A 17,491-nucleotide genomic window follows, 5' to 3' on the forward strand; every position below is an offset into this window, starting at 1 on the left:
GCTGTGTGTAGTAAGGCACAAAGCTGCTTCCTAGCTGGTTGGCCCCCAGCATGTACTGCTGCCTGAAGTTTTTCCTCCCCATGTGCAGGACTTCGCACTTTGCCCTGCTGAACTTCTCGAGGTTCCTGTCAGCCCATTTCTCCAGCCTGTCAAGGTTCCTCAGGATGGCAGCACAACCTTCTGATGTATCAGACACCCCTGCCAGTTTTGTATCATCTGCAGACTTGCAGAAACTATGCTTTGCCCCCCCATCCAGATCATTAATGAAGGTGTTGAACAGGACCAGACCCAGTAGTGACCCCTGGGGTACACCACTAGTTACTGGCCTCCAGCTAGGCTTTGTGCCACTGATCACTACTCTGGGTGCAACTGTTCAGCCAGATTTCAGTCCACCTCATTGTCTGCTCATCCAGCTCATACTCCATCAGCTTCTCTATGAGGATCTTATAGGAAAGAGTGTCAAAAGCTTTACTAAGTATAAGCAGACAATATTCACTGTTCTCCACCTGTCTACCAAGATAGTAATTTCACTGTAGAAATTTATCAGGCTGGTCAAGCATGACTTGCCTTTGGTAAACACATGTTGACTATCCTGATCACATTCTTGTTCTATGTGTCTAGAAATGATTTCCAGGATTAGCTGCTCCATTGCCTTACCAGGGATGGAGATACGGCTAAGTGGCCTGTAATTCTCTGTGTCCTCCTTCTTGCCCTTCTCAAGGTTAGGACTTGCATTTGCTTTTCTCTAGTCCTCAGTTATGTTTCCCAATTGCCATGATCTGTAAAGATTATGCAGTGTGGCCTCACAATATGAGGCCAGCCAGCCACCTCAGCACCCATGAGTACACCCCATCAGGGCCCATGGGTTTATGTATGTCTAGTTTGTTTAAGTATTCCCTGACCTGATACTCTTCTACCAAAGGTACATGTTCCTTCCTCCTGCCTTTCCCCTTGGTCTCTGGGGTATGGGGTTCCTAAAGGCTGGTCCTGCTAGTAAAGACCGAGGCAAAGAAGGCATTCAGTGTCCCAACCTTTTTTAATGAAGATGCCCAGATATTTGACAGCATGCCTTTTTCTGCTGATATTCAACTCTCTGTTGATATTTGACTTTCCTTTAAAAGTAACCATATTTTCAGGCAAACATCTTTTTCTAGAACAGACATTTGTGTTTAGAGAGTCTGCTGAGAAGAGGACACAGCAAGTAGTAGTCCTGATGGCAAATCCTTTCTTCTTACAAAATAAAAGCATTTGCTCTGCTGTGCAGTCATTTGGGGTTTGGGTATTTTTTGTCTTCAGTTCCCTCCTGCAGGATTTTGCACTGTACTAGAACACATTTATGTGTGACATAGCCCAGATTATGTACCTTTATGCATCTTATGCTCTTTTTTCCTCAAGTTGAAAGCAGCACCGTTCTTTGCAGAGCTAAATATAATGAACATTAATCAATCTGTTCACAGATACTGGCTTTTTTGTTTTCACTACTAGTAAAATGAAGACACTTGTAATAAGGGTCAATTTTGGCCAAAGAAGAAGTATAGCTCTAACAAAATGGCACTATTATTTTACTATGGTGTTTATTTCCTGTTAAACATATTTATTCTATTTTCTTCCAGTACCTATTTCTACTTACCTCTCACCCATAATCCTATTTTCTGTGTAAAATCTCTAACTTTGCAACTTCTCTGTACTATCAAATGCATAAATATTTGGTTTTCTGGGACATTCGGCCTCTGTATTAGTCCCTCTGTTTTTTATATTCATACTGAAGTGAGAGATGCTGGCTTACACCTGTAAGGTAGTGTGCTATAAATATGATCAATAGCTATTTGCATCCTATTATTTTCACTCCAGCTATATTCCTACAGACAGGATGTCAGATTCAGTGTAATGTAGTATGGTGTCTAATCAATAATAATAATAATAATGATAATATAGATTTTTATCGTGATGGCAGCTTCATGGAGGAATTTGGAATCCATTTGTTATCTGAATAGTGATATGAGACCTTAACATTAACACCAACTATGCTGCATGTTCTCTTCAAGTTTTCAGTGTGTTTTGTGTCACCTTCCATTAAGTTTAAATATGTCGTGCAGCTGCACTTTAAAGCACTTTACTTGTTCCTATGTTAAAAATTTGAGGCAGAGTGACATATTTTGGTTTTCTTATGCTGCCAATGGATCGCAGGAAGAATCCAGCTTTCCTTGGAGTTGTGATCTAATTGCTACTTATTAAAAATAATGAACTATCTTACTAGTTGTACTTTTCTACTGCAGATTTAATTAGTGTTCACCTCCTTCCTCCCCCAACTCCTTTGCTAGACTGACAGAGCTGAGAGGAGGGAAACTGAAGCAATTTGAAACCTTGTTAGAAATTTATGAAGTGCTAAAATGTTTTATTCCCAGAGGCTGGTTTGCCAGCTGTCACTGGTAAGCCATTCGCTGCCTGCCTCAGAGTGAGGATGCCTGTGATAGCAGGGGGAGGCAGCAGGCCACAGCCAACATGAGCGTGTACATAATTTGGCAGATTATATACTCTGTAATTAGCAGGAAGTAGAGTGAAACTAATTATTTTTCTCCTCAATTGGGCCAATGACATTTGAGAGGAGGATGGATGTGGCACTGGATGGGGAAGGTGTAGAGAGGCTGCGGCGGTCCTCCATCTCCTCACCCGCTGCACTGGCATCCTTTGTGCTGGGGGTGATCCCACTGCCAGCTGTGCTCTGAGGCACAGAAAGGCACCTGTACCTCTCCCCTGCGCACAGCCTGTGGCCAGCAGGAGAAAAGCTGTGTATTAGTTATGCAAAACTTTTTTTGTACTGTGTATTGGTAACACTGGTCTGTGGAAATTACTCCTTTGACCATGGAAAAGTTTGGCCAGGTCTTTGCTGTAGGTGACTCCTTGAGTGATGCTGGTAGAACAGGATGCAGGTCTTGGGAGGGAAGGTGCATCTGTTGTCCTCTCATTAATCTACAATGATTCTGCACTTGAATCTGAAATGACCGATTTGGCTGAAAGGTGCACTTCCAGTAGATGATCTAGTGGAGTCCGCTTGTGGCAAAGCGATAAGGAGTCTATTCAGACTTTTAGTTTAGGTTTCCTTAACTAAAATGAAAATCAGTCTTCTTCCATTTCATAGTTCTCATTTGCAAGCAGTACGGTCACCTCTTACCTGCACATATAAGCTGCAGCTTGGAAACTAGATTTTTTTTTCTCCTCTATAAGGCTGACCTTTAAAGTTCATTTCTATCTGTGCATTTCTAAGGGAAGACTTTTACAAGGTCAGTTCAAAGAGTTTATTATTTAAGTGGAGTCACTTGAAGTACAGTGCATGAAAAGCACACTGCTAGAAGATGAACCACTAGAAAAATGCATTGAGGGAGTTTAAAGAAACAAAAATAGCTGTTGCTTTCTGTTTTTAACTCCAGGTGAACTTCAGTGTTTTAAAAAAAACACCGAGTGGTTTTTGTCTTTGTTTCTTTCCTATAGGTAGATAAAAGTGCTTCTTTATATTTTTAGGTTCTGGGCCTAGATTTTCTTTTACACCTCCTGGGTCATTTGCTTCATCGTTTAACTGGAGAAAGATTAATTAATTTATTTATTTATTTTCACATATCCCCAGGCCCTGTTATGTTTTAACCCCAACTGGCAGCTAAGTACCACACACCTGGTCACTCATCCCCCAACGCTGGGATAGGGGGGAGAATTGGAAGAGTAAAGTGAGAAAACTTGTTGGTTGAGATAAAGACAGTTTAATAGGTAGAGTAAAAGCCGTGCACACAAGCAAAGCAAAACAAGGAATTCGCTCATCACTGCCCACGGGCAGTCAGGTGTTCAGCCTTCTCCAGGAAAGCTGATCCGCATCACGCATAATGGTTACATGGGAAGACAAACATCATCGCTCTGAACACCCTCCATTCCTTCATTCATCCCCCAAAATTGATACCGAGCATGATATATGGTATGGAATATCACGTTGACCACTTTGGCTCAACTGTCCTGGCTGTGCCCCCTCACAGCTGCTTGTGTACCTAGCCTGGTGTGAGAAGCTGAAAAGTCCTTGGCTACTGAGTAACAACTAAAACATCAGTGTATTATCAACTTTATTCTCACTCTAAATCCAAAATGCAGCACTATACCAGCTAGTAGGAAGAAAACTACCTACCCCAGCTGAAATTAGGACACCCCCCATCTTGTGTTGGTCCCTCAAATACTGTATTGGTCATAGTCTTAGCACATCTAGTGACAGTCCCTCAATTCCCTTCCTAGGAAGATAATTTCTTTGCCTAATTGCCATTAAAGTTGGTAAAAGCATAATGTGTGTAGCCTTATTTTCTTCCCCTCATTTGGTTTCAAAGCATTTTCTCCTCATTATGCCAAACAGGACTGAGGAAGTTGTATCCAGTGAGATATTAAGACCAGGAAAAAGTGTGTGTTTGTGTGTACTCAGAAAGGAAAGTCAATAATGCATTTAAGTGTCAGCCAGGTATAAGTTAAAATGCATGTTTCATGTAGACAATACACATCCTTTAAGAATAATCTATTTGTAAAATTGCATTTTTTAAACTAGTGTGTGTTTCTTAAAAGCTTTAGGCATTTCTTTGAAGTAAAAATTCTTTTGTGTGAAGAATGTTTGTTTATGTTTACTGTACTTTGTAAAATCACAAAGGAATCTGAGCTTCTGAGGCTTTAGTCTTGAATGTATGGAAGAGGCAATGCTGCATTTGCATTAGACCAGTATTTACGTGGCCTTCAAAAGCCATAAACTTAAAGTGTACTTAGGATCCTTGACTTTCCCCTCTTTGCCTACCATGTGTTGGTGTATGTGCGACAACTCTCATCTATGGAGTGCTCTCGCCCGGTTTTCAGCTACCGATGTTTCTGTTACAACTTCTCAGCATTATCCATAGAGGAACCTTGAGGTTCCTCAGCAGTGTGGGTAAAACTCAAGTGTGGTAAGTCTTGCTTCTTCAGGTACCAAAATTCAGTTTTGCATCACAGTATCTCTCAGGTATCTTTAAATGGCTTAGGGTACCCAGCCTCCCATAAGGTACCCTCCCTATCCTCCCATGAGTACCTATGATGTCTTGCACTCCTTGTCTATGTTTGGCCCCACTGCAGTCTGTTCTGCTAGTACAGGTGCGATGGAGCTACGACAGCTGAGCAGAGGTGGGCATGCCAGGAGTAGGGGCTCACCGACCTCTCTTGTGAGCCCCACAAGGCTGCAGGAGGAGGGCAGGCAAGCTGGCACTGCTGGGTGAATCAGTGCTGGTCAGGTGCTGCAAAAGCAGCACACATCTTGTCTCCTACTTAATGCCATGCATTCACCACCCCTGTTTTTCTGGGCAACTGGCTGAAGCTTGCCTGGGAAATATATGGTGTTTGTACCTGCTGTCTGTGCACACAAGCCTTCCTTGTCTCACTGCTGGTAAGTTAGTACAGCTTGAGGGACAGTGGAGAAAAGAAAGAGGAGTCAAAATCGTTTTTCTGGGGAGTGGGTCTCCTTCTGGTAGCTCTCGAAGAAGGCAGTGCCACTGGATAGGATCACTGGCCATACTTAGTGTGCTGTGTACAACAGTTCTTGCCTGTCGTCTGCTCAGGAACCCCAAGCCATCTACTGGTGTTGCCAGGGTGGGAAGAAAAGAAACAAAAAAACCCCCTCCCTGCTCAGGATCATGAACTAGGATCCAAGTAGAGAAATGCAAGGTGTGGACATAGACATGATAGTACTGCAAGCAAGGGAGACCAAATGGAGGCTGACAGAAGGAAGGCTTGCTGATGGATGCTATCGTAACAGGAAATAGCTTATATATTCGAAAGGGTGTGGAAATAAATGTCAAGAAGGAATGAGACTGTAAATACTGAATGATATCCTAGTAGAACTCCCACTTGACTTCACTGAGCCCTGAATTCATCTAGCAGTGAGTTTTGTTCACCCCATTTCAAAAGAAGTCCAGAGGCACAACACAAATGATTGAAAACTCAAGGACACTTCCAAGTGATGGGGAGAGACAACAGTATGATTACAGTTCTTTAGTTGAAGAGGTGACATGACTGAGGTGAAAGATGTAGAAAACATATGGCACAGAGAAGATAAAGTGGATTGCCTTTTCTTAAGAGCCAGGAACAAGAGGACACTGAATGAAATGAAATAAAATGAAATACCTCTTTCCTCAGTATTTAGCCTGCTCAGCTCATGACCACAAAACATTGTGGAGTGAGAGTTTATCAGATATAAAACAAGAAGAGCTGCTTTTATAAGATGGAGAGCTGGTCGAAAAATTCCTTCAAAAATGAAGAACGTAGTGAGGTTATAAGATCTCCTTTTGTTTCCTGAGGGGATGGAGGGCAAATCTCCTAATCATCCCAGAAATGGAAAATAAGATTAACAAAAAGAACTAAACCTAAACATGGGTAGGAAAAAAAGACAAGCGTAAAGAAAGGAAAGAAATAAATATATCTCACCTTGCCATTTTTTTATTATTAACTAAATTATGCTTTGCATTTGTTCGATGGAGATATCTGGTCTTTAAATATGAGTAAAGACATGAGATTATGAGAAGTTCCCTCAATCTAAGCTTGTATAGGAAGTGTAAGTCTGCCTGATATGAAGTATCCATCTTCACACGTGACACATATACTTCTGTGGTGGGCTGTTATGTTGATAACAAGGTGAAGCTCCTGACTCCTGAGGGTTTTCCTGCAGGAGCTGAGTTCTTCCTGCATATAGGTGTGGTCCTGAGAGCAGTCCAAGGTGGTGCCTGTGGGATATACAGGGAAGCATAGTTCTCAACACTGTTTCATTGGATGATCAAAATTTGTGCTTTCCTGCTGAGCACTGAAGTTATTTGGAGCTTTTTCTTAGTTCTAGCACTTCCATTTATTTACACATTTTTATATGCCTCCAATTCATATTAGAAAGTGTTCCCTAAAGAATCCTCCTGCCTAAAATCCTGGTCTAGTGTTTGTAAGGATGCAAGCTGACTGTGATGTTCTGCCATTTTTAGTCTTCAGGATATTTGCTTTTTGCCTCTCTTGCTATGCTTGCCTTTTGTTTTATTTTTGTTTCTTCCCCTGTTTTGAGCCTTCCCTGTACTCCATCCTGCACTGATACTTGCGATAGCATTTGCATAATGCTCTGTGTACAAAGGTCTGAGTGCTGTACAGCTAAAATTACAGTCTAACTTTTAAGATTTGATGTAGACTAGATGATGCTTTAGGTGACCATGCTAATAAATAAAATACACTTAGCAATCTTATTTTGTGAGAAATTTTTGAATTACTTCACCTTCAGCACCTCAGTTATGTGCAGAATGAGAAGAGGGGTCCATTTCATCACTCACTCAGCAAGACAGATCTAGGTATGATTTGCGACCAGAAGGGTGGCACCAGTGGCGAGATGGTGGAAGGGTTGCCACCAGTGGCTGTGCTTCCTGGAGCAAATATACATCTGAAGTTAGGAAGTAGTTCAGTGTAGGCATTGCAAAGTAAACTTTAAAATAGTTTACTTGGTAGAAGAATGGCTCAGTGGTTGCAAGGTAGCCACAGCATAGGGGAGTTCCAAACGGCTAAGCCTGCTTGAGCATCAAAGCATATTTCACACGTGGTTGTACTGCAGCAAAACTCCTGCTCCTACATGAGATGGCTTAAAAAGAATTTTGCATTGGCTTGTGCAAAGCTGCACTTGCAGCAGGGACTGCAGTGTAGAGACAGAGCTCTGCTACTCCTGTACCTTGCAAAGGCTGATGCTGCCCTGATCTAGGGAGAGGGGAGCTGCACCTCTTTATTCTTTTGCATGACTAGAGGTGCATGCCCATGTCAGACTGGGCAGTGCCCATAGTGACGTTTGCATCTACCTTGGTCCTTCCAGTAAATCCTCATGCAATTCATATAGTTGTTGCCAATCTCTCTCCATTCCCCTCCATTACACCAATTCTAGAATCTTTATGTAGACCTGAAAACAGTGTTGCTTCTGAGTTTGTTTTTTCCACTTTGATGGTTGCTCTCAGACTGCTTCCTGTGAAGGAAATTTCTGGTGTCTACTGTGGAAAAGTTCTGATGTCTGAGTAGGTCTTCATGCTCCATAGGGAAGCTCTTCTTTTATATAATTAAAATATACAGTTGCAATTGTAATAAATACTGTGCTGTAAGAAAAAAAATGCTCTATAAAGATGTTTCCTTTAATAATGAGGCCTATAGCAAACTGAGATTAAGACTTTTTAAATATATTTGTCTCTCTTGTTTCATCATCAGTTTTAACAACAAATATATTCTTGTCCTTTACATGGTTAGTGAATCATCCTACCATTCTTTCGAAAATTAAGACACAAGCTTTGCAGAAAGTCTGTATAAAATTCTAGCATTCACAAAGGTTTGGCAGAATGTAGTTGCTAAATCTGCTGGTTTATTAGCATTCGGAAATCCATGCAATCTGTTCAGGTGCACCCTTGCTTTCTGTTATGAATGTCACCTGTGCTTGCTATTAGGATAAAACCAAATTTCAGCCATGTAAACAATACTAATGGTCATTATTGCATACTGTAAAACTGTACTTACATGTCAACAAAATATAGATAACTTAGAGAGCTTTTTCTGCTTGAACAGGTCTCATTGGGAAATTTAGTGGGTTTTTATTTCTGATTATTTTTAATTTCTTACATCTAAGATCTATACTACAAGTTCAACATTTCAGATGAAGAAAAGACTAATGACATCATCTGAGGATAGGTTGCTGGGAACTAGAAACTGGAACTCATATACCATCCCCAAAGTAGTTCTAGTAGTCATTTTGGGTTGGTTGGTTGGTTTATGTGGTGGGGTTTTTTTGTTTGTTTGTTTGTTTTGTGTTTTTGTTGTTGTTGGTTTTTTTTGGTTTTGTTTTTCCATTTTAAAATGAGAGAACTAATTATGGTTTTAACAACAGCGTTGAATTAAAATACTCAGTTTGGTGCAGTACTTGTGATCTATGTTGCATAATTTACCTGCCTTTTCCCCACCAGATTAATTTTATTTGTTTATTAGTGAGATATATATTCACAGAGTAAAGATCCCAAGGACTGGTATCTGGAAGAAAGAAGTTATTTTCGAACTTCTTAAGGATAAGAAATGCAGAATTTAGGACCCTTTTAAAATCCCTGTTGAAACTGTCATATCCACTGAAGAGCAAAAGCATCAGGTTTCTCTATTCAGTATATTTGAGCAGTATGATGCACCCTACTATTGTATTGTTGTTTTAAACAATGTGAAAAGTTGTTCTTATATTTGTGTGCATGTGCGTCTTGTTCAGGATGGGGAGGTGATGTGCTGGTGAATCATTGTCTAGAAAAACCTAAAAATACCTGCTCGTCACTGTTGTTCTATCCTTCCATAGCCACCTGCATTCTCAAATATTCATTCTATTTTTTAATGGGATAATAATGTTCTAAAGAAAATCATAAGCAAAAGTAAGATCACTCCCCAGGGTGGCCTTTTGTTTAATTCAAATATAGAATCACTTTATTTCCCCATTTTCAGGGTTAGCATTCTGGGAGGCTAAAAAGGACACCTAAGCTCATGAAAACTGATACAAAGGTCAATTTATTCCCTTCCTCCCCACCAAGTCCTTCGTGTAATTAAATGTGCAGTACTTGAAGTTTACCCTACTTGCTACTCTTTTCTGTCAACTTGATTAAACATGACAACAGATCAATGGAAGAGTAAAAACAGGCCATTAAAAATAGGTACAGGCTTAAGCCAAGTGTCCGGTTTCACTATGGAATAACAGAGCAAACCAAAATGTTCAGAATTTTGCTGGAAAGGTTGTTAAACTAGTTGTTTATATCCTACAGTGTCTGACGGTTTAGCTGGGAATATTTTAACGGCAGTATTTTTAAATTAGATAAATCTGGATGTGAAGTATACAGGGGATTAGGTGGTTTGGGTGGGTGGCTTTTTTTTCATTATTATTTTTAAATTTTTTATTCTAAAGTTGGGAACCTTAGAAAAACCAAACTGAGAGTGAATTTCTCTACTGGTAGCCAGAACATAACAAGTTGAGGATAATGCAAACAAATAATGGAGGCACTATAAACTTTAAATTCTCCTGTGGTTTAACTACGGAAAATAGGTTAAGGTCTTTGTGGGGGAGTGATGATTATGCACCTTTATGTCTGTGGCTTCTTGCACTGTCACCTCCAGCCATGCAGCACTGAAGGTGGGCAATTAAGTTGATCTAGCAAAATAATTCTTATAGTACCAAGCATTGTACATTTGGCCATTAATATACCCATTTTAATGTAACAGGTGTTTAGAATGTGCGCCTTTGCAAGTGTGCTTTGTGCTTTGTTCCGGTGTGTGTGTATGTGGTGGTTTTGTTTTGTTTATTTTTATTTATTTATTTATTAAATATCTCTTTCCTCAATGCCTCTGTCACTAAGGGAGAATATTATGATTTCTTCTTCATTTACTGATCAGCTCATCTCATCTGTGTGTTCAGTTCATGTGAGGAAATGTCTTAAGGTGATCACAATCAATAATGCCAGATACCTTCCCTCTATTCACATTACCATTCCCAGAATGCTGGAATAGAGAAGTTGTCTGTCTGGTTCAAGAAGCATGGTTTTTGGGAAAAGAAAAAAATATTCCAGTTGTTGTCATTCCCCTTCTCCCCCATCCCGTTTTGCAATATGCAGGAAAGGGGAAGTTTCTGAAAAATCTGGATGAAGAAAGGAAAGAAAAATTGTCGGGATTGACCCTCAAAACAGAGGTGACTTGCAGGCTCTTGTACATCAAGAGCTCTGCATTAGGATATGTCAACAGGCTCTAGGGATACCTTTGGTATTAGTCTGTGCTCTGAACTCAACAGATGCTGCTATACAGTCAGATATTTCTAAAGATTATACAAGTTGTTTTCTGATTAACATGTCCTTTGTTTTCTGTCCCCTTCACGTAAAGTTTTGGGTGAAATGACAGCTTAGGAGTCAATATATTTTGTCATTGAGTTTTCTCAGCCTTCTCTTTTACTTTGTTGTTCTCATGCTGCTTTCTTGATGCTATATTGAAATATTAGTAACATCACTTTCAGGACTTGATCCCCTGAGAAATGCTAGTCATCGAAACGCTTGCTATCAAGAAGTCTATTCAAGGCAATGAGTTCACTGACGGTTACAAACTTACTGCCTGCTAAGATCATGATGCTGGACAAAATGGATTCCTGTTTAAATTATCCTTTGAACTGGTCATAAAATGAAAACCTTTACAAGTATCTGGGAAGCTTAAAAGCAGATAGAATTTCTCCTTGCTTGCTTCTACTCTGTCATGATTTGCTGCTTATCAGGTCTATGGGATTAAAGGAGTCTTATTCTTCCTTCATCTGCCTCTCCTCTACCCCTTTAATCAGGGTTTGTCTATTATTGTCACATCTACTTGTGGTTACCCATATATATTAGGTGTGGATTTGTTTGCCTGATGGGATAGCAGACTCCTACTGTGGCTTTCTGGTCTCAGCCTCGTTACTTACAGATACAGCAAGTTGAAAAAGAGGTAAGTGTTAGAATCTTTGCCACAACATGGCCTCCTCACATCTCATGTCCATTGCCCCTGCAGTTGGCTTGGATACTGTGTTTGCACCAGACTGACCACTGACCTGCTGAAGATACAAGTGAAGGTTGATATTTTGTTAATGAGTTGGGAGAAAATAGGGTTAAAAAAAAAAAAGGTAATATTTTAGGCACTTCAATTCCTGTTCATATGCCCGTTACAGCACAAAATGTCATTAAATTGATAGTGATTACACATAATGACTACTTGATACTTTGATTTTGCTCAAAAGATCTCTTTTATCTCATCTTTATTTACACTTTAAACTCTGCTTCAGAATCTACATTGTTGTCAATTTGTATGATGCAGATACTTAATTAGCACTGATTAGGAGCAGGAGTGTGTGTGGGAGAAGATATTTTGCCACATACAGTCATTTTATTAAGCCTTAAATATTATGATTTAATGTGACTGATGAATTAAAAGGTATATCTGCAGTTTGTTAGGGTTAGCTTGGTCACACCAATATGAATACAGTCCATGAAGATGATGTGTGAAAGGTACATGCCGTGGTTGGGAGCTGCCAGGGAAGGTGCTTCCTTGTTGGTTTTGCCCCAGTTTGGCATAGGAGTTAGGACCTGCAGCTGTATGAGCAACACAAGAAACAATAGGGAAAGACTTGCTGGAAGTAGACTGTTTTAATAAAAGACTGAAAAGTAGGACCTCTCTACTTAGTATTTTCTTGTAGGGTCTTGTATTGCCTGCCCAGCCTCGATAACTGAAAACCAAACCAAACCAAAAAAACCCCAACCAAACAAAAATCAAACCAAAGAAACAAACAAAAAAACCACCACCACCACCAAAAAAACAAAACACCTGGTGTTGAAAGGAAGGAGTAAGATTAATGGAGGAAGGGAAATCTCTAAAGGTAAGCTGGGGTGTGATACAAACCAGAACAGGACAAGGAAAGAGATGGTTTGAAACTTAAAGAGGGGGAGGGTTGACAAGTGTGGAAGAACACATGATTGGTGAAAACTTGTCTTCCAGGCCTGAAATCTTGAAGAATATTCATGTTCAATCCTTCAATCTTGGACCAATGGTGATAAAGTCAAGGTGAAAAATAGTGAACCTAGAAAATTCCCAGTTAACCCAGGTATTTGAAAATGGTCATCTGGGACAAAGCAACTCAACCCCTAATGAATTGATGCTAGAAAATTAATTTTAAATATTTTTTAGAACTTGTAAAAGGAACAGACATTACATGTACTCTTTCCTGTATAGCCCACTTGAATGTGGTTAAGCAGGAGAGTACACAGAGGTATTAGAAGCTTCCTTCACGATGTGTGTTGTCTCCTAACATGCAAGAAAAAAGTTATTAAACCTTACCAACTGAAATGCCTGTTCACAATGAAGCAGATCAAAACAGATCTTGAGAAGTATCTTACCTTATGTATAAAATAACAAGTGAACCTTACAAAGGAGCAAAGGAAGTATTTGAGGAGGTAAAGTAGTTGCAGAAAAGCCACATGAATTCTCTGCAGTAACCTTCTTGACTTTCTCAGTTACAATACTCCCACTAGCAGAGGTGTTTTAAGGTTGGGGTTGTCAGTCACTGCTTGGTCCATGGTCCGAGATGTATTGTACAGAAAATCCAAAGCTAGACATGTCAGACCTACTGCACATGAGTTGCATGACTTGTCTGCACTGGCAGTTTTCAAGACCTAAACTGCTTGCAAATAGGTTTCACAGGAGCAGTTTTAAAATCCATTGCCGGGATAAGCGTGCTAGATTTTGCACAGGTTAATTAGAAAACCCAATCACTCTATGCACCTTGTGTCTCAAGGGGGAATTGAGCTAGTCTCCCCACTGTTGCCATTGTCTTTGGAAGGCAGTTCTGAGAAATGATCCAAAGCTGCATTGCAACTGAAAGAAATTCTAGAAGAAAGTAATCCATTGAATACCAATGAATCATCGGCCATGGATGAGGTTTCTTCAAGAATTATGAATAAAAACAGATGTATATTACTTGGAGAAACAGTGACTGCTGTAACCTTTTCCTTATATTGACTTAAAGACTTGTTGACTTATATTGACTATTTTCTTGGGGTACAGAGTTTCAGGGGTTTTTGTTGTTTTAAAGAACTACAGTAAAGAACTATAGGCTAGCAGGTCTTAAGAAAGAACAAAGCTTTTGAATACATAGGTAAATGCAATGTACTGGGTAAAGAAGTCTGGCACAGCCTCAGCAAAAGAAAGCCATGCCTTGCAAATTATTACTTTTTTTTTTTTTTTGAGAAAATTGAAGCAGGTAGGCAAGAAGAATGTAGTCAGTATAACATAATGAGATCTTTAAAAAGAGTTCATCAAAGTGTCATATCAAATAGTAGGAAAGAAAGATGCCATGGGGTAGGAGAGGTCCTCATGTAGATTAATGATAGGCTAGAAAAGAAATAGGAAACACATAATTGATTTTCCTGTTGGAGAGAAAACACTGTCAGGGGTTTGTGCTGGTTTATGGGTGGTTCAACATATGCATAAATGAACTGAAGAAGGTTATAAATATTAAAGTCTTCCAATGGAACACTATTCAAGATAGCCTAGCTTACAAGGAAGTAGTGCTGGAAAAAGTTAGAAAGATTATGCAATAATGGCTAATAAAATGGCATGTGGGGAAGAAAATGAATGCAGAACACCGCAAACAGAAAAGATAATTCTAGTTAATTGTGTAATATTGGACTTTAGCTGTCACCACTAGGTAAGGATTGTGACTGACTCTTTCCTAAACATCCTTTACCAGCCACTGTTGGAGCACAGACGATGGGTGTTGTAACAGCTGGTGTAACATCCTATTCTGCCATTATGCAAAAAATGGTTTGGTTTGGTTTGGTTTGGTTTTTCTTTTAAAGAACCTGATGACTTAAGAATTCTTTTTTCTTTCACTAAGATTTATGTAGAACAGTCACCCTACTGCTGAAATTTATAGCAAGATAAATGAGTCCAAGCAGCTATTTTTAAGGCATGGTCTTTGTAAAGTATTCTGCTAAGGAAGCTGGAAAGGAACAGATTTGTTTAGACTGAACTTACAGCGACGTAGTAGAGAAATGCATATCGCTGCTACTTAAGTGGTATAAGTTTTAAACAGTATTTCACTGGAGTCAGTCCTTCACTGTAGGTCATTGATTCTACTTACTATACCTTTGTATAAATTTATCAAAAACCTTCTGTAGACCAGCTGTTTAATAGTATATAATTGGAGAAGAGAAATACACATGAAAAAAGCTGAGTCCACATGGTAAAGATAACAAAATTACATAGCAGGCTCGTAGATGTTTATAGGTTCAGCTATGGTGCATGCTAGTTTAACTAATGAAGCAATGAAACCTGAGAGATTTGCTCTAAAGAAGGTGCAAGGACTTTTTTCACATCACACTTGAGTGAGGAAGTGATATGTTATTATTTATATTTTAAATCACTGGAAAACACAGGGAAGGCTCAAGAACAAATTGTCACTGGTATTTAAGTGCTCAAATTTCACTGATGTTCAAAGAAAGCTGGATTTTTCTGTTGTTGGGCTTTGGGTCTTGTGATTATTTTGATGTGATATAGGAAGTCTGACTGGGGGAGACTAAAACAGAACCCAGGAATTTTTGAGTCACAGTTCAGCATTTCATGTGCTCAATTTTCAGGTAAACAAAGAATCCCTAAAGGCAAACTTGTCTTGTATTTTGTCAAGAGTATCTAAAATAAAAGTGTGTGTTATATGCTCATTCTGTAACCATCTTCATAGTATTTTCATATATATATTTCTATTCCTCAACTGATTAGCATGTTAAACTTGCCATTTCCAAACACTGAATGTTATATTGGGATCATTCAAAATGTTAAAATACCCTTAGAGACCTTATTTCTGCATTGGCAGTATCTCTTCTCCATTTTAGATGCTATAGAAAAATTGAGAGATGTCATTTTAGATATATTTAATTTCTTCTTATTAAAACCTTTTCCCCTCCAGCAAAATGCAACTGAGAATTTTTACCTCTCATTGAGTAAAAGAAATGTAATGGATTATGTGTATTTTGAAATCATAGAATGGTAAGTGTTGGAAGGGACGTCTGGAGATCATCTAGTCCAACCCACCTGCTAAAGCAGGTTCACCCAGAGCAGATCGCACAGGAATGTTGTCCAGGCAGGTTTTGAATGTCTCCAGAGAAGGAGACTCCACAACCTCTCTGGGCAGCCTGTTCCAGTGCTCTGGCACCCTCACTGTGAAGAAGTTTCTCCTCATTTTAGATGGAACCTCTTATGTTTCAGTTTGTGCCCATTGCCCCTCATCCTATCATTGGACACTGCTGAAAGGAGTTTGGTCCCATCCTCTTGACATCCACTTAATTTTATAAACATGTACACTGTTGATCACAACCCTCTGAGCTCTGCCATCCAGACGGTTCATACCAATATATTCTGTGCGTGTGATATTGCATGTATCATATAGTAAACCCATGATAAAGAGAGTACTAGGCTGCAGTTGTTCAAGCCCTGAGCATTCCAGAAGTTATAGTTTAGTTTTGTTAAGAAACAAAATTAAATCGTGAAAACTCACTTCAGATCTGACTCTTTTTTTTTTTTTTAATCCCAAGTGAAAGCTAAGCTAGATTGAAAATCTAGTTTGGATTTTGGTGGTTTTGTTATTAAAGTTGCAGTAATTTGTCATAGCTCTAATTTCTGTAGCAATAGCTATGAACGCCAGTACATTTTGCTTTCTTTTCATTTAGTGAGATCTAAACACAAATTAGTGCATCATGGTGATCTCAAAGCAGTTTAGGAAAACTGTGAGCAATAACCAAATGCTAATGATGCTTCTTTTCTTCGTTATGCCTTGTGTTGTAGTATTTGAGCTACTTAGTGCCCACATAAGTACTGGTTTTATTTTGATGCTTGCTACAGCCAAATCACTTCAGGAACCTTTCAGCAATTTCATTATTAAAATAGTATTACGTACAACTTCAGTTTGCTTTGCAGAAGTGAGACTATCTGCTCAGATCTATTATTACTGGCTGTTTGTGCTGGCCAGAAGTAATTGTTATGTGTTTTTCATGTGGGTTTTTCTTTCCTCCCCCTTTTTTTTTTTTTTTTTTTGAATTCTGCATTACTTGAGAGCCATCCCTTGAGCGAGACAGGCAGCTGTGCCCTCTTCACTCCATGTTCCTCTGCTGGTGCTATGTGTGGTGCGTGGGGAAGGGCTGCTCATGTTCTGCAGTTGGGCTGTTGCTGTGATATAGCCTAAGCCAGCACCATCTAATATGACGGGCAAACTGTCAGAAAGAATATAGTCAAATTGAGAACTTGTCCCTATGGGTGGAAAAATCCAGCACAATCGTGAAGTAGCATTAGTGCAGCAAAATGCTTAAGACGTGCTGCATGTTCTACAGTGGTTTGAAAACATACAGCAGAGCAGGGAATTCAAATGCCAAATGGCTGTGCTTTTGAAGGGGTTTCTAATCCAGGCAAGGGTTTGCTCCGCAGTGCCATTTCTAGAGCCTAGAGGTTTGCTCCCTTCAGAGTCGTTCACAAGGGTCTGTGTTCTCTTGCCTGTGACTCAGAAATTTTTTCTATTCCCGCATTTTCAGGTGCCCTGACTTGTTCTGCTTCTGCAGACTACTGGAAAAAGGACTCTTTCTTGGTTAAATCACTTGTAGTTAAGCTTCAGATGAAAGCAAAAGAATAGTAGAGGAGGTAGGGGACAATAAACTTATGTTTCCTCAATGGAAATGCTTTTTTATCACAATGCTATATGATGTGTTATACAAGTGATGCATCACACAAATATTACATTTTGTCCTTGATGTGCTAGTGGTGATGATGTTGACTTGCGACCACAGGTTTTGTTCAACATTTCCTAACTAGAAAATACAGTAGAGTTCAGTACTACTAGTGTCTTTAGTAGTGTCTGGAAGAACTGGCTTTTAGGCAGCAC

The sequence above is a fragment of the Caloenas nicobarica genome, chromosome 1 (genome assembly GCF_036013445.1).
Source record: "Caloenas nicobarica isolate bCalNic1 chromosome 1, bCalNic1.hap1, whole genome shotgun sequence".
Taxonomy (NCBI): domain Eukaryota; kingdom Metazoa; phylum Chordata; class Aves; order Columbiformes; family Columbidae; genus Caloenas; species Caloenas nicobarica.